Source organism: Phyllobates terribilis, unplaced genomic scaffold (assembly GCF_046119375.1).
Source record: "Phyllobates terribilis strain yellow unplaced genomic scaffold, ASM4611937v1 Scaffold_11__3_contigs__length_659146591, whole genome shotgun sequence".
In the NCBI taxonomy this organism is placed as follows: domain Eukaryota; kingdom Metazoa; phylum Chordata; class Amphibia; order Anura; family Dendrobatidae; genus Phyllobates; species Phyllobates terribilis.
The window spans coordinates 350,686,585-350,705,687 of record NW_027362771.1 but is presented as its reverse complement, the minus strand read 5'-3'; the positions used below and the strand labels follow the sequence as shown (position 1 = coordinate 350,705,687).

The 19,103-nt window shown below is 45.2% G+C and overlaps 1 long non-coding RNA gene across 1 annotated transcript in view; it reads right to left on the bottom strand.

The window, feature by feature from the left end:
• The window catches only part of LOC141165168 (uncharacterized), a 62,604-nt gene extending 44,537 nt beyond the window's left edge, over nucleotides 1-18,067 (bottom strand). Inside the window, exon 1 of the long non-coding RNA XR_012251075.1 lies at nucleotides 17,439-18,067. This is a non-coding gene — a long non-coding RNA (uncharacterized lncRNA). The remainder of the gene's footprint in view (nucleotides 1-17,438) is intronic.
• Nucleotides 18,068-19,103: the final 1,036 nt, after the last annotated feature.

Here is a 19,103-nt window from a genome sequence, read left to right as displayed (position 1 = left end):
CAGTCCGGAACTTACCTCTTCAAAAAAGTTGATCAGATTAGTTTGACAGGAAGGGTCCCTCGTAAACCCATGTTGATATTGGGTCATGAGGTTATTCTTCTTCAGATACTCTATTATAGCATCTCTTAGAAAACCCTCCAGGATTTTAGCCACTGTTGAGGTTAAGCTTACTATCCTATAATTTCCAAGTTTGGTTTTTGTCCCCCTTTTGAATATTTGCACCACATTTGCTATACGACAGTCCTGTGGTACAGACCCTGTTATTATGGAATCTTTAAAGATTAAAAATAATGGTCTATGACTATTAATTCCTGCAATACTCGCGGGTGTATCCCATCCAGGCCCGGGGATTTGTCAACTTTATTGATTTTTAGATGCCGCTGTACTTCCTGCTGGGTTAAGCAAGTGACATTTAATGGAGAATTTTTGTTATCACTGATCATGTTTTCTGTCATGCGATTTTCTTGTGTAAAAACTGTTGAAAAAAATAATTTAGTATATTGGCATTATTCTCATCCTCATCCACCATTTCACCCAGACTATTTTTTAAGGGGGCCAACACTATCATTTTTTAGTTTTTTACTATTTATGTAGTTAAAGAATATTTTGGGATTATTTTTACTTTCTCTGGCAATGAGTCTCTCTCTCAATCTTTGCTGCCTTGATTTGGTTTTTACAGAATTTATGTAATTTTCTGTATTTATTTAATGCCTCATCACTACCTACTTGCTTTAGTTCGCTAAATGCTTTTTTTGTCACTTATTGAGCCCCTTACAGCTCTATTTAGTCATAATGGTTTCCTCCCATTTCTTGCATGTTTATTCCCATAGGGTATATATTGTGCACAGGTCCTATTCAGGATGCTAATAAATGTCTCCCATTTGCTTTGTGTAGTTTTATGTCTCAGGATATCGTCCCAGTTTATTGCACTAAGATCATCTCTCAACCGTTGGAAATTTGCCTTCCTGAAGGTTAGTGTCCTTGTAACCCCTCTATTACACATCTTATTAAAGGATACATGAAAACTTATTATTTTGTGATCATTATTACCCAAGTGATCCCCAACTCGTATATTTGATATGCGGTCTAGCCTGTTGGTTAATATTAGGTCTAGCAGTGCCCCGCTTCTCATAGTTGTCAAAAACCTATTACCTTTGCTGGAACTAATGTTCCCCAATGTATTTCAGGGTAGCTAAAGTCCCCCATAATAATGACTTCTCCTTGAGTCGCTGCCACATTGTACTTATAAAAGTGATGGACTGTTCTGCTGCATTCCTACCCCTGAAGACAACAAATCGAGCTATGTGTACAGTGCCATGCAGTTTTACATGTGATGTGAATAATGATGAGCGTCTTTTATATTGTCTTATAGTAATGTACAGCGTATAAGTACTGTTCATATAGTTAAGTGGCTTAGCAAAGATACAAGACATATGATAAAGATAATGGGTTTAGTCTTTAGGAGAGGATAAAGTTAATGGATAGAGACTGCAATATGGCGGGGGAGTGGCGCGAAATGGTGAGATGGACCCATCCCATCATGGGCGTAAGAGAAGTGAAAGATATCTAAAATGCATCCAGCCTGGGAAGTGGCTTGTTTGGAGAGACTGGCCTGTAGTTAGTAGTGCCCGCCCCCAATGGGCGCCGTGGAAGAAAGAGAAACCACGCCCATTGTAGCAAGCCAAGGGAGAATGGGTGGAAACTCCCAGGAAATGGGCATGTGAATCAAAAGTAGCCTCACCCAAGAACAGGCGGAGCAATGGAAGAGCACACCCACTGCAGAGTGGGCCTGGATCATTGTTGGGGAGGAGGCGAAACGGCATGAGAAGATGGAGTGCTACAGCTAACCTATTGAAAGCGATGGCCGATGCAACGGCATCGCACTCTACGGTGGGCCTGGACAAGCCGAGTGGAAAAGGAAGATGGCGCAGCAGGAGCAAGAAGTGCGGCTGGGTTGACTGACTCAGTAAAGCCCCCCACCAAAGTCCAGGGAAGGCACAGGATCCAATTCCGGACCCCAAGACAAAAAGGTTCTTCTGCAGGTCCCAAAACTGGAACCCAATTCCAAGGTGGAGGCAGCCGTGTAAGCATGACAGAGGTCCTGCGACCAGGCAGGGTGGCAGCCTTGGTGGTGAGTACACCACAGCCCCCTGGAGAGGTATCAGCACTCATCCCCTGGCCACAGCAGTACATGGAAAAGACCCCAGCCCTGGACCTCGCTATGGCCAGATGATGGTGAAGGTCACTGAGGGGAAGAAAGAGCGGGAGAAATGGGTGAGGGGTCAACTCGAGCGCCCAGGAGGAGGTGAGGTTGTTGACCGGATGACCAACTGTCACATCCACTATTTTAGCCCTCAATGGGGAGACCATGTCCAGCAATGACTCCTCCACATACAATAACACGGCCTTGGGCCTGACTGAGGCAGTGGGTGCTGCGACTGCAGTGTGTGTCTCCCAGGGCCCCTACTGTACATGCTGTGTGTTGTCTACCAGGTTCCAGAATGGGCGAGGACAACCATGTCCAAAGTGGGAAGGAATGTAAGAGCGATGGACTGTTCTGCTGCATTCCTACCCCTGAAGGCAACAATCATCCTATGTGTACACTGCCATGCGGTTTTACATGTAACGTGAATAGCGATGTGCGCCTCTTACAGTGGCATGTAAAAGTTTGGACACGCTAGTTTGGGCACATATTTTTGCTGCGTCCAAAGCGCTGCGTTCGAGCATGCAGATAAATCCGGATGTGTTCATCGAACACATGCAGAGTTAATGCAACTGTGTCGATACATCTTATAATCTTAATCAGCCAGACGATTAGATTTGTTAAGCCAAGAGAAATACATTCATAAGTCAACAGAAACACAATAGTGTTTGTGTATTTCTGTGGCTGGTCAAGAAGAACAGACCAGTATTTGTATAAAACTAAATGTTGACTTCTCTTCGTTTGGAAACAATGATGTTTGTTAATATGCTAATGACATACACTGTGTGCAGAATTATTAGGCAAATTAGCATTTTGAGTACATGATGCTTTTTATACATGTTGTCCTACTCCAAGCTGCATAGGCTTGAGAGCCAACTACCAATTAAGTAAATCTGGTGATGTGCATCTCTGTAATGAGGAGGGGTGTTGACTAATGACATCAGCACCCTATATAAAGTGTGCTTAATTATTAGGCAACTTCCTTTCCTTTGGCAAAATGGGTCAGAAGAGAGATTTGACAGGCTCTGAAAAGTCCAAAATTGTGAGATGTTTTGCAGAGGGATGCAGCAGTCTTGAAATTTCCAAACTTTTGAAGCGTGATCACCGAACAATCAAGCGTTTCATGGCAAATACCCAACAGGGTCACAAGAAGCGTGTTGGCCAAAAAAGACGTGTCAGGAATTCCAACACATAGAGGGACGACACAGGGGAGATCACGCAATATCTCACCGTGCCGTCACGCTGTCCGTATTTTGTACGGAGTCGCGAACACGCGATCCAGACTACTCGCTACGTAGGTATCGGTAAGCGACCAGTGAGCATATGGCTCAACACCCTGGGTTCCACAGCCTGGAATCCGTGTTTAACGCCCTCCGTACGGTCACTGTCAGCGTCACGATAGCCCAATTATTAATACTCTCTGCCACCACCGGCCGAGTTTGAAATATAATACAGGCCTGGCCGGACGCCTGCATTTTGGTAGCGTATATGGCTTCGGGGAAGGGAATGATTAGAGAACAAAAGAAACAGAACTATTACATTTTATGTTTAATCCAAAAGGGAGGCAGTATTTAGGAAAAATATATACATAAGGATGTTACAAAGGAGACATTAAAATACATACTAAGTTACATAAAATAAACAGGAGGAAAGAAGATAACATTACTTACACTATACAATCGCTGAGACGATTCAATGTAGGTGGAGGAGGGGCTCTCCAGTTAAATTATGCTGTTATTGAACAGGACCCGTTGCTTATAATTCTTATTCCCCCCTGGCAATGAGTGCTCCTGTCTTCTCCATGGATTCTCTTATACCTAAGGGGAGATCTGGCCACACGCCCCTTGTGGTGACACCATGTGGGCCGGTCTCCAGCCTGTACATTTTTATTAAAAATGCTAAATTCTGCGATAACACACCGCTCGTTGATTTTTTCCCTTATGATTTTATCTTTATTTAGAGACCACATATCGCATAGCTGCAGTCTGTTATTCTGGTGTTTTTGCGCTACAGCTCCCTGATTTTGGTTACAGCCCTGGAAAACTACCTATACATTCCTGGGCTGATTTGGTCACTAAACATATGGGTCCCGTTACTGTCAGACGTATGGAACTCATAATATTTCATAATTCATATCGGAGTCCGTTCGTCTGTAAATTCCCCTTTGAGGCTCGGGAAGCAGCCTCACGGGTACACGCAAATTAGTGCAAGCCAGCGTTTTAATTACCTCCTGTGTCTTTCAGAGACAAGATGCTTGCTTCCTAACAAAGTTATAACACTCCTTGCCTTGCATCGTTTGCATAAGCTATTTCCCAGGTGTGTGCTAATTGGTGCTTTTGTGCTGAGGAAAATGGGACAGCTCAGTGCTGACAAGTGGTAATAATTTGCAGTAGACACTGTATAATTGTCATCTCTGGACAAACACTACAGCAGAGGGCATGGGAGAAGGGGCTAATATTCTGTTAATATGTCCCTGACATTAATATTTTCCTGACAAGGCGCAAAATAACGGCCCATGAATTGAGGAAAATCAAGTGTGAAGCTGCCAAGATGCCATTCGCCACCAGTTTTGCCATATTTCAGAGCTGCAACGTTACTGGAGTATCAAAAAGCACAAGGTGTGCGATATTCAGGGACATGGCCAAGGCAGGAAGGCTGAAAAAAGACCTCCTTTGAACAAGAAACCTAAGATAAAATGTCAAGAATGGGCCAAGAAATATCTTAAGGCTGATTTTTCAAAGCTTTTATGGACTGATGAAATGAGAGTGACTCCAGATGGGCCAGAGCTGGATCAGTAAAGGGCAGAGAGCTCCACTCCGACTCAGACGCCAGCAAGGTGGAGGTGGGGTACTGGTATGGGCTGGCATCATCAAAGATGAACTTGTGGGACCTTTTTGGGTTGAGGATGGAGTGAAGCTCAACTTGCAGACCTACTGCCAGTTTCTGGAACGACAACTTCTTCAAGCAGTGGTACAGGAAGAAGTCGGTATCATTCAAGAAAAACATGATTTTCATGCAGGACAATGCTCCATCACATGCATCCAACTACTCCACAGCGTGGCTGGCCAGTAAAGGTCTAAAAGAAGAAAAAATAATGACATGGCCCCCTTGTTCACCTGATCTGAACCCAATAGAGAACCTGTGATCCATCATAAAATGTGAGATCTACAGGGAGGGAAAACAGTACACCTCTCGGAACAGTATCTGGGAGGCTGTGGTGGCTGCTGCATGCAATGTTGATCGAAAACAGATCAAGCAACTGACAGAATCTATGGATGGAAGGCTGTTGAGTGTCATCATAAAGAAAGGTGGCTATATTGATCACTAATTTTTTTGGTTTTTGTTTTTGCATGTCAGAAATGTTTATTTCTAAATTTTGTGCACTGATATTGGTTTACCTGGTGAAAATAAACAAGTGAGATGGGATTATATTTGTTTTTTATTAAGTTGTCTAATAATTCTGCACAGTAACAGTTACCTGCACAAACAGATATCCTCCTAAGATAGCGAAATCTAAAAAAAACCCCACTCCAACTTCCAAAAATATTAAGCTTGGATATTTAGGAGTCTTTTGGGTTGATTGAGAACATAGTTGTTGATCAATAATAAAAATAATCCTCTAAAATACAACTTGCCAAATAATTCTGCACACAGTGTATTGTACTAAGCCAGCTGAATGTTGATTTATAGAGCCCCTACTATACCAACTATCTAAATTTGATCGGTTCAAACAATGAGACCTGAGCCCTGTGAGTAATGCCCTCCCTAAACCCTTGACCTGTGGATGTGTACTTAAAAGGAGATATGCTTCTGTAGCAGTCAGACTTAAAACAGATTTAAAAGAGACTTTACAAAGAGAATCAAAGACTAGCAAAAGATCAGAGAGACTCTGTCACACCATCAGCTTAGGAGCATGGCTTTACCCAAAGAGACACAGATTTGGATTCTACATGATTCCGGCCTAAGGGTACGAGGCCCTGACTGGAAAAATACGGATCTGCTCCATTGACCATCGGAGAGCCCATGGATACATTTGGGACGACCAAGTTGGGACGATGAAGTCACCTGGCCCCATGGATATGTTGTTTGGGGTTGCCAGGTGGGACCCTCTGGTCGCCTGGAACCCATGGAGACATTCGGAGAAGCCAGATTGGGACCAATCGGTCATTTGGCCCCGGGGAAACTCTCGGAGAGGCCAGCGTGGGACCCTCAGGTCTCCTGGCCTTGTACCTCGATGGACTGCTAGCTTCCTAAGCTTGCGTCTACCTTTTCTCTGTGAGGGCCCGCCAGAAGTGGGGGGCCACTGGTTGAGGTAGTTGGCCCTGGAAGTCCTAAAGTCGCAGTTGTTCTATCCCATGCGGGCCAGCGGAAGGGTGAGGACTGAGTAATATTATACCATCTTGGGGATATGCTGGGACTGTTCTATGTGTTTATTGTCCACTTTGTGGTTCAATAAAGTATTGCCACACTGTTTTACCCTCACCCTGTGTTGTCTGAGTAGTGTTACGCCCATGGAAGACCCTGGGTCTTCACGGCATCTAATACATTGTATTGGGGAGATTTCTGTTGCGGAGACAGCATCTCCGCAACAGAAATTGACACGCTATAACTCGTAAAGCCGCGCCACGGGCGAGTTTTTGCGGTGTCAAATAGAAGCACAGCGGGCATGGGATTTCTATAAATCCATCCACTATGCTTCTAATGTAGAACGCAGCATTTTGAACGCAGCGCAGGTGATCTGCATCCAAACCGGTGCTATTACGGATCGTGGGCACGCAGCCTTAGGGTTATGGCTTGTTCACCATCATCGTTAGGAAAGGTTAGGTGATACACATTTCCCAACTTTATAAAAACCCAGCCTACTCTAACCTTGTGCTAAAAACAGCAGCTATGGTTTCTTCTCAGCAGCAGCCTAGCACTCTGAAAATGAAAATGATGGAGGCCCACAAAGCAGAAGTAGGCTGTAAGAAAATAGCAAAGCATTTTCAAGTTGCAAGCTTATTGACGTCACCGCTCGTCACTGCAGGAGTGTCCTCACGCTACTGTCAGTGAGTTCCAGCTGGCTTGCTGAGCAGACGCATTCTCATGCAACCGCTCAACACACCATCCGGATATAGCAGAGCTGGGGATCATTGTGCTACATCATGAGTATGGATTACCTGCGGACAGGTGAGGATTAGTTTGTTTTTTTATTTTTATTTGGATCTTAATAAATGGGTAAAAGAGGGTCCTCGAGTGTTTTGCTCAAATGACGGACTTTGTTCTGTGTGAGTTTTTTTACTTGAACTAAAGGAGTCAGTAATGGGGATGTCTTATTGATGCCTCTCCATTACTAACCCCTGGGCTTGATGTCAGCAAACATGAAATAGCTGACATAAACCCCAAAACCATTACTCCAGTTGCCAACGCACCAAGGCAAGTGAGAAGAGCCGAGGCTAAGCACCAGAATTGGCCCATCTAATGGATGTGCCATTTCTGGGGTGGCTGAGGGCCGATGTTATTAGTCTGAGAGGAGGCCAATATCCATGGCCCCTTCTCAACCTATTCATATCAGCCCGCAGCTGTGTGTTTAGCCTTTGCTGGTTATTAAAACTTGGGAGTACCCCAAGTAATTTTTTGGGGGATACCCCCTTTTAATAACCAGTAAAGGCTACACAAACAGCTGTGAGCTGTTATTTATAAGCTGGGAATATCCATAAATAGTGGCCCATTCCCAGAACAACACCACCAGCCCACTGCTTTCCCTCAGCTCGTTAAGAAAATGAGGGGGACCCCACCCGATTTTTTTTTTAAATAAATACCCAAATTTGTAAGGAAGTAAAACAACGCCAAAATGTTGTAGACTAGACTACATATGAATAGACAATATAAGATCCCAAGTTCCTGGGCCAAGTCATCACTGCTATAGCCCTACTTATGTATTTGAAGCCCCCCCCTTTCTCAAAATCTTTTTAAATTTCCCCAAGATTTCTGTGAAATTCAGATATGCTTTAACATTACATTTAAACTACCATTTTGTATAAGGTAGCAAAGAAAAAAACAAGCAGATAAGAAAAAACAATGTATTAAAAATGATGAAAACATTAAATAAAACAAATATAAATATAAAACAAATAAACATTACAAAATTATAATAAGGTCAGAACTGTAATCAGGGCCAGGAGTGGGTGATCGGCAACAGGAGTGGAGACATAGGGGGTAAGTGAGGGAAGTGGACTAAAGGGTGGAAGCTCATCTTTTGGGACAAAGGATGATATAAAGTGAAAAAAAAAAAAAAAAAACACGCCTCTACAGAAACCAACAACATGGCTAGCACCATTGATGTCGAAATGATGCTGGTTCTGGTTCAGCAAAGACCAGAATTGTGGAACAGAAGGGATGATGGCTATGGGGACCAGAGTCACCTGCAGGCACCGTGGAACTATATTTGCTGCCAACTATATCCTAATTTGGAAGACAGCTCACAGCAGATTCAAGAGGATATAAGAACGGCAAATATGAACGGGATATTAGGATTGTCTGAATATGTGTTATTTTGTAGGTGAGGTCTAACAAATAACTATTGAAGCCAGAACATTAGGTGTGTAATTTTTGGTCCAAAAAATATCGCCAAACTCGAAAATTTGGCAACCCAGCATAAACACACAAAAAGACAAAGAAAAATAACCATTATACTAGCAGTAGTGATCTTAGAATACACATTATACATGTTATTGCATACAGCATCCTTTACCTATAAAAAAATTATATAATCTCTTCCTATTTTCTTTCCAGTGGGTGTAGTGACAAGGTTATGTAGGAGTTGCTGGGACCAGTTCTGCTGTGAGCGACAACAGTGTAGGAAGAGTGGGTGTGGTCTTAAAAAAACGGCCATACCTATATTATGACCGGCTCCAGTTTTTGGCCCCAGTCCTAGATCTTCGTCCGTAAGTGGCTACCTTTTTCAGTTTGTTTGTGTAATGTTTTGATTAGGATTTTGCATAATAATAATAATAATAATAAATGCTTTTTACCCTTTCATCCCTGACCTTACAGATCTGACCGGACCAAAAAGGGAAATACCGCCAGCTCGGAAGAAGAAGAGCCTGTGGAGAGCACCAGCACACCACAGCCCCTCGACACCTCCCTTCAAGCACCAGTAAGCCAGCTTCACTACTGCCGAAAGAGGGCCCTCCCATCACCACCACTGGCGTACACCACATGGGAATACCTGTGAATGAGGATGGGCAGGAGGATTTTTGTCTGAGCCTGGCCCATTATTTCAAGCATGTTCCCTTTTCTTTGAGGCTGCAGAACAGGGCCACCCTCCAAATTGTATTGTCCGTCACCATGCCACCAAATTTACCAATGGCCATTTTTGAATTCCTCGAAAGTGAGCAGCTTTCTGAGGTCAACAAAAACCGGTGATTAGACCCCCAAGAAGGTCACTCAGCAGACCCACCATCACGGCAGCCACCACCTCCATTGTCAGCATCACGGCAGCCACCATCACCTAAAGTGCCAGTATCACGGCAGCCACCAATACCACCTCCAGTCACAGCATCTTGGCAGCCATCACCACCTACAGTGACAGCATCATGGCAACCACCTCCAGTGCCAGCATCTTGACAGCCACCACCATCTCAAGTGCCAGCATCTTGGCAGCCACCTCCAGTGCCAGCATCACGGCCGCCAACAACCCCCTCACCAACATGTCTCTTGCCCCAAACACCCTTGTCTTGTTGACATGATGGCCAAAACACAGAAAACAAGGCCAGATGAAGATCGGAGACTCAGAATTTCTGCGCCGAGATGCCACCACAGCCACTGAAGGGTGTTACATAGGTGCGTATTATATGGATGCTATACATAGTTTTTAAGGTTGAAGGAAGACTATGTTACTAAGTCCATCTAGTTCAACCCGTAGCCTAACATATTGATCCAGAGGAGGCAAAAAAAAACATGTGGCAAACACTAAGCTCCACATTGGGGAAAAAAATTCCTTCCTGACTCCATACGACAATCAGACTAGTTCCAGGATCAACACCCTATCAAGGAATCTAGTATATATAACCTGTAATATTATACTTTTCAAGAAAGGCATCCAGGCCCTTCTTAAATTTTTATAGTGAATCACTCATTACATCATGCGGCAGAGAGTTTCATAGTCTCACTGCTCTTACAGTAAAGAATCCGCATCTGTGATTATGATTAAACCTTCTTTCCGCCAGACGTAGAAGATGCCCCCTTGTCCCCGTCTCAGGCCTCAGTAAAAAGATCAGTAGAAAGGTCTTTGTACTGTCCTCTCATATATTTGTACATAGTAGTAAGATCACCCCTAAGCCTTCATTTTTCCAAACTAAATAACCCCAGGTGTAATAACCTGTCTTGGTATTGCAGAACCCCAGTCCTCTAATAACCTTGGTCGCTCTTCTCTGCACCCGCTCTAGTTCAGCTATGTCTTTCTTATACACTGGAGACCAGAACTGTACACAGTATTCTAAGTGTGGTCGCACTACTGTCTTGTATAGCGGTAAAATTATGTCCTCCTCATGAGCATCTTTGCCTCTTTTAATACATCCCATTATTTTATTTGCCTTTGTAGCAGCTGCCTGACACTGGCCCCCAAATGTGAGCTTGTTGTCTACCAATATACCCAAGTCTTTTTCAGTTACAGTTTTGCCCAGTGTTTTACAATTAAGCATATGTGGCACCCCAGAGGGTCTGGTTGCCACAGTGGTAGTAATACCATGTCTGGGAGCAAAACAGGAGTTTCCTGGTCAGGAACACATAACATGCAACACCTCCTGCCCCAGACCAGAAAGGGGAGGATCCTGCCCTTTATAACTGGATCTGGAGGCGGGGTTAGAGAGTCTGAGTCTAGAGTTCAGTGTGTGGAGTCAAGCAGGACACGAAGGAGTACAGAGCCAGGGACTGGAGCTGGAGCTAGCTCGTCCTGGCTAGTATCCACAGAGGACCGGAAGCCGGAGTCCGAGGCTGTGGAGATTGCATACCCAGCAGCAGATACCGCAGGGCAGGAGATTGCAGGTCTCCTGGCCCAACAGAAGCCCGGAGGCTCAGCCACACGAAAGGACCCGTACCGCCACAGAGGAGCGAGGAATACACAAGGCCCGAGTCGCCAGCCATACGGGTGAGCACAGCACGTTACACTCAGGGACGTGGGCTACAACATGACTATAAGCGGGATAGCCAAAGAGTATAGTCAGAACGGCAGGCCTACAACTTCACTTGGCCAGGAGGACTCTAGGATTGTTCCCAGACTGATCAGGCCCTCATCACTAGCCGGTACTCCCGTTGGGGCCCATATAATTGCCGACAGTAAAGACCCTGGGACTGCACTGCAAAGACTCCATGTTGTCATTACTGATACCTTGCACTACCACCACCATCATCCATACACGCTGCCCTGAAGCTCCACTCTTCCTGTGGGGAGTTACATCACCTTGCTGCACATACCACCAGCTTCAGCGGACTGCTCCGCAGCGGCGGTTCCCAATAACCGCATTCCACAGGTGGCGTAGTCGGACTATACATAACAGATATACATAAACTACCCTTAGATTGACCACGTGGGTCACGGACCGGGTCACCACCATGGTGACTACAACCCCCAGCATCTACAGGCCCGGCTCCGGGTACCCCACGGCCCAGGGGGCGCGTCACATATAGTTATACATTTTATTTCCTCTGCCCAAGTGCATTACCTTACATTAATCCCCATTAAAGCTCATTTGCCATTTATCAGCCCAAGCTTCTAGTTTACATACAGTGCCTACAAGTAGTATTCAACCCCCTGCAGATTTAGCTGGTTTGATAAGATGCAAATAAGTTAGAGCCTTCAAACTGCAAATGAGAGTAGGTTTTATGAACAGAAGCATAAATCTTACAAACCAAAAAGTTATGTTGCTCAGTTGAATTTTATTAAATTTTAAACATAAAAGTGTGGGTCAATTATTATACAACTCCTATGTTTAATATTTTGTGGAATAACCCTTGTTTGCAATTACAGCTAATAATCGTCTTTTATAAGACCTGATCAGGCCGGCACAAGTCTGTGGAGTTATCTTGGCCCACTTCTCCATGCAGATCTTCTCCAAGTTATCTAGGTTCTTTGGGTGTCTCATGTGGACTTTATTCTTGAGCTCCTTCCACAAGTTTTCAATTGGGTTAAGGTCAGGAGACTGACTAGGCCACTCCAACACCTTGACTTTTTCCCTATTGAACCAGGCCTTGGTTTTCTTGGCTGTGTGCTTTGGGTCGTTGTCTTGTTGGAAGATGAAATTACGACCCATCTTAAGATCCTTGATGGAGGAGCGGAGGTTCTTGGCCAAAATCTCCAGGTAGGCCGTGCTATCCATCTTCCCATGGATGCGGACCAGATGGCCAGGCCCCTTGGCAGAGAAACAGCCCCACAGCATGATGCTGCCACCACCATGCTTGACTATGGATGGTATTCTTGAGGTCATATGCAGTGCCATCCAGTCTCCAAACGTCACGTGTGTGGTTGGCTCCAAAGATCTCGATCTTGGTCTCATCAGACCATAGAACCTTGAACCAGTCTGTCTCAGAGTCCTCCAAGTGATCATGAGCAAACTGTAGACGAGCCTTGACATGACGCTTTGAAAGTAAAGGTACCTTATGGGCTCGTCTGGAACGGAGACCATTGCGGTGGAGTACGTTACTTATGGTATTGACTGAAACCAATGTCCCCACTGCCATGAGATCTTCCCGGAGCTCCTTCCTTGTTGTCCTTGGGTTAGCCTTGACTCTTCGGACAAGCCTGGCCTCGGCACGGGAGGACACTTTCAAAGGCTGTCCTGGCCGTGGAAGGCTAACAGTAGTTCCATAAGCCTTCCACTTACGGATGATGCTCCCAACAGTGGAGACAGGTAGGCCCAACTCCTTGGAAAGGGTTTTGTACCCCTTGCCAGCCTTGTGACCCTCCACGATCTTGTCTCTGATGGCCTTGGAATGCTCCTTTGTCTTTCCCATGTTGACCATGTCTGAGTGCTGTTCACAAGTTTGGGGAGGGTCTTAAATAGTCAGAAAAGGCTGGCAAAAGAGATCTTTAATCCACACATGTGAAGCTCATTATTCTTGGTGCCTGAACTACTTCTTAATACTTTAGGGGGACCAAACAGAATTCTTGTGGTTTGAGGGGTTGAATAATAAATGACACTCTGAATTAACTTTTTACGTTTTTAAAAAACAAAAAACAAAAAAAAAAAAAACAAAATTTGCTGCAGTGCATTACTCACTTCCAGGCTGATCTACAGTACAAATATCACAATGCCAAGTTAATTCCGCATGTGTCAACCAGCTAAATCTGCAGGGGGTTGAATACTACTTGTAGGCACTGTAGATCCTCCTGTAATATAAAATTGTCCTCCTCTGTATTGATTACCCTGCAAAGTTTAGTGTCATCTGCAAATATTGAAATACTACTCTGTATGCCCCCTACAAGGTCATTAATAAATATGTGAAAAACAAGCGGGCCCAATACTGACCCCTGTGGTACCCCACTGTTAACTGAGACCCAGTCTGAGTGTGTTCCATTAATAACCACCCTTTGTTTCCTATCACTGAACCAGTTCTTAACCCACATACATATATTTTCCCCTATCTTCATTGTTCTCATTTTATGTATCAACCTTTTGCGTGGAACCGTATCAAAAGGTTTTTGAAAAGTCCATATACACAACATCCACAGCATTTCCTTGGTCCTGTCCAGAACTTGCCTCCTCATAAAAGCTGATGGCATAAGCATGGTCCGTGTGCCGTGCATTTTTTTTTTCGCACGCATTGACTTGCATTGGTGAGCAGGGGTGAATTAAGAGTAACCAGGGTCCTGGGCAGTTTAGAAGGTGTGGGCCCCCTCCCCCAGGTACCCAATGTATCACGTGACATGTCACATGATCCTATTTTGATAGATCATGTGATAAGTCATGTGTGTAAACATACAGGTGCTCTGGTGCACATCTGTAGATGGAAAAAGACAGACAGCGGCGCACATAGCGCACCGCACAAATTTTTTCCTTGTGTACAGCACTATGCATAACATAGCGCTATATGAAAAAGAGCAGGGGTGGGAGATTAATTTTCCCGAGGGGCCACATGAGACCGTGACTGTAGTGGAGGCCGAACCAATAGGCTGAAATTAATACTGCTCAATATTAATGCTAACATATTAATTATAATTATTTTTTTACATTAATTGTATGACTTTATAGGGGGATGTCAGCATAATTAATTGTGCTCAATATATACAGTATGAGCCCCCACATGGCCCCCTACATACAATAGGAGTCCTTGTGACAATACAGCTTTTTTTCCTAATTATGCCAGACACATTCAGTAGGCCAGGAGCCATACACCTTTATGTTGACTTTTGAATGTGTTCTTCTTTGGTTGATCAACACAGACTATTATTTGTATAATAAATATATGTTGATCACTTGAGTTTATATTTTGTTAATGGATGTAAATAACAGGCATTCATATTATATCAGCTCCTACAATGTATTATCTGCCAGTTTTGAAAGACAGAGACTCAGGATCTTTGAACAATGGATGTTTGCTAGATATGTTAAAAGGAGTTGTCCAATCCTTTCACAATGATGCCTTATCCGTAGTGGCACCCCCGCCAATCAGCTGTTATCGGTGCTGGCAGCGGCGGCCGCCGGCCGGAAGTCCTTTCCTGTGGTGCTTGGCCGTTAAGTTGTAGGGGCTGGCACTTGTTACTGCACATCCGCCTCCTATTCAACTGAATGACTGAATGGGAGGCGGATGTATAGTAACCCCTGGCGGCCACTACAGATCGACAGCCAAGCACCACAGGTAAGGACTTCCGGCCGGCAGCCGCCGCTACCGATAACAGCTGATCGGCGGGTGTGCCGCTTGCGGGACCCCGGCCGATTATACATTGATGCCCTATCCTATGGATAGGGCATCAATGTGAAAGTAGTGGACAACCCCTTTAAATACCATTGTAGGGTGTTTGCCAGTAAACACTGGGGGGGATGAGCTGTGGATACTCAAGCCCTGCGGATTAATATCATCATCCTTTATCCTTGACCTGTGGATGTGTGCTTGAAAGGACTATAGGAAACTATATAAAGGGGCATATGCCTCTGTATCGAGGAGATTATACAAAGAGACAGCCAAGAGAGACTATTCAGCATAGCAACCAGGACACATGGCTCCATCAAGAGAAATACAAATCTGCTCCATTGACTATCACTGAACTCTCAGAGCCGTTATGAGGAAATTCAGGTTGGGACAATCATGTACTTGGCCACATATCTCACTGCTCTATTTCCGGCGGGCCAGTGGAAGGGGGAAACTCTGTAACTGGCACCATCTTGTGTATTTGCTGGGACTGTTCTATAGGTTTAATGTCTGTTTGGTGGTTCAATAAAGTATTGCCACACTGTTTTACCCTCACCCTGTGTTGTCTGATTAGTATTACACCCACGGGCGACCCAGTGTCCCCCAACCCCCTACATACAGTATGAGTCCCCACAAAATCCCCCTATGTACAGTATGAGTACTGTGAAGACACAGGGTCTTCTATGGGCATAACACTACTCAGATAACACAGAGTGAGGTTAAAACAGTGTGGCAATACTTTATTGAACCACCAAACACACAATAAACATATAGAACAGTCCCAGCAAACACCCAAGATGGTGCAAAACAACACAGTCTCACCCTTCCGCTGGCCCGCTGGGAATAGAGCAGCTGCGACTTTGGGACTTCCAGGGCCAACTAACTCAACAAGTGGCACCCCGCTTTTTGTGGACACCAACAGAGAGAACATAGCGGCAAGCTTAGGAAGCTGACAATCCATTGAGGTACGTGGCCAGGAGACCCTCGGGTCCCAATCTGGCTTCTCCTGACATATCCATGGAACCAAGTGACCGGATGGTCCCAACCTGGATTTCTCCCGAATATATCCATGAGTTCTGTGATAGTCAATAGAGCAGATCTGTATACCTCTGGATGGAGCCATGCTGTCCTGTAGAGCTGTCCCTTAGTGTTCCTGTCTGCGGTTTTGTAAAAAGACTTCTGATACAGAGTCATAACCCCCTTATATGGTTCGCAACTGCCCTTCAAGACATTTTCTACAGGTCAGGGGGAGGTGAGATGAGTTTAACTCTCCATTGTTTGATCATTTAATTGATCTTAATAGCTTATACTCCTCTGCTCTGCGAGTCAACAAGCCACAGGGCCCACACAATGGTTAATCAACATATTTAACAAACATTCATTGTTCAAAGACCCCATGCAAAGATAACAGTACAAAAAACTGTAGGAGCTGATATAAGATGTAAATAACAGCTATTCATCAGTTAACAAGGCTTAACTCAACCTACAAGAGAAGTCAACATTCAGACTTATGACAAAAGTTCATGTTTCTTGCCCTACCTGAAGAAACACATGAATTCAAAAGTCAACATAAAAATAATAGTGTATTTCTCCTGGCCTACTTAATTTAGATAAGTATTATTAATTATTATTTTGGATAATTAGGATTAAAAGCTGTGTCGTCACAAGTTCCCATATAGCTCCCTACCTCCAGTAGGAGGCCGCACGGAGCTCCCTACCTCCAGTAGGAGGCCGCACGGAGCTCCCTACCTCCAGTAGGAGGCCGCACGGAGCTCCCTACCTCCAGTAGGAGGCCGCACGGAGCTCCCTACCTCCAGTAGGAGGCCGCACGGAGCTCCCTACCTCCAGTAGGAGGCCGCACGGAGCTCCCTACCTCCAGTAGGAGGCCGCACGGAGCTTCCTACCTCCAGTAGGAGGAAGAAACGTAGCTCCCTACATCCAGTAGGAGGCACCACATAGCTCCCTAGATACAGTACACACATGCAGTCACACACACACACATGCAGTCAGACACAAGCAGGCATGCACACACAGTCATGCACATGCAGTCGCACACATATGCACACGCAGTCATGTATACACATGCAGACTTGCACATATACGGGTCGCAGAAATGTGCACACACCAGGGGCATTGCTAGAGTTTGAAAAGATTAGGGGCCCAAGCCCCGAGGTTTAAGCTTTGCATCCTACCCCTCCCCTAAACAAAAAAAAAAGGAATTCAGAAGTCAGCAGTCACACAGAATGACTGCAGACTAATCACAAACGTGGACAATATTTTTAATCCTCCTAACATAAATAAAAATATAAAAATGTCAGCATCATAAAAAACATTTACATCCAGGTACCTTATAGGTGACGCTGTCTCTGGAGTCGTTCTCTTTCTTTTCTTCCTCTTGTCCAGACACATGATGACTTTTCCCATCCACAGCTCGTCTCTGCAGACTTCCATCTTCTCCAGTCTTCCGCAGCACATCCCCACACGATGTCCTTAAAGATTAGCAGCGTCATTATAATGCTCCTGAATACAAATATCTGCCCTACATTGATCCCCTAAATAAATAATGGCCCCTCTCTATATTCCCTGCACAAAATATGACTCACACACTGTCCCTCTTATGACATATGCCCTCCATACTACCCTTTCCTTTCCATACTGGGCCCCCTCTTCACACTGTGTCCCCCCTATAGGTCCCAGTCTCTGTACTGTGCCCCCTCATCACACTCTTCCTCCTGGCTGTGACCTTACACTGTCCCCCCATGCTATCCCCCACCCACTACTCTCTCTATTCTGTGCCCACTCACACTTTTCTTCCCCCATAGTGTCTTCTCACATTATTCCCCTACCTCCTCATATTTCCTCCTCACACATCCCCCTAACTCCCCATACTGTGTCAGCACACATCCCATCACCCTCGCTTCCCATACTGTGTTCGCACACATTTTCCCCCTCGCTACCAATAATGTGTCTGCACCCACCCCCACAGATTAAACCTCTCCCCCTCCACACTGCATAAATATCCCCCTGCACAATTAGTAAATAGACCCCTGCACAATTAGTATATAGCTCCCCTGCAAAATTACTAAATAGCCCCCCCCCGCACACTGAATAAATAGACCCCTGTACAATACATAGCCCCCCAGGACAATTAATAAACAGTCCCCCTGCACAATTAACAATTAGCCCCCTACACAATAAATAATTGCCCCCTGCCAATTAATAATTGCCCCCCTGCACAATTAATAATATAGCCCCCGCACAATTAATAATTGCCCCCCTGCACAATTAATAATTAGCCCCCATGCACAATTAATAATTAGCCCCCATGCACAATTAATAATTAGCCCCCTGGGCTGAATCTTCGTTGTCTACAGCTCCATAGCCACAGGAGCACTTATCACTAAGGCTCTGCTCTCTCTTGTGGGTACCGGCGAGTGACGTCAGTAGCACGATCACATGACCTGATCACACTGCTGACGTCGCTCTAAGCCGACGGTCAGAGCTCCAATTGTACTCGCGTCTACAATCACTGGGACCCGGCACGCCGCAGCTTCTCTGAGCGGGCTGTCAGCTAGAAAGCCCTCTCAGAGAACAGCCGAATCCCGGTCCAGGAGGCGGCAGAATGCTGCCACCGGGAGGAGGGCACCTCGGACCGATGCATTAAGCGGCTCGACGCCCCCCACCCTGCCCGCTGCACCTGGGGCACGTGCCCCCCGCCCGCCTAGATACGCCCCTGCATGACCTACACATATGCTCATTATGTATATACACATGTATACAGAGACAAGACCTGTATACACATTATACATATTATACTGGGACATGGCATAGACATACTCTCTTCATCAGTAGTTATCAAGTGGCAGCATTGGAAGAGTCCTGACCTTGTGAATCAGCAGTAAGAGGGATGGTTGTAAACAGGAGACCCCCTGTCAGGCCTGCACTGTCCCTGCACACCCTCCCCCATCCCGACTGCTGAGCTGCCTGAAACATTAAAGGAGGGGGGATGTGC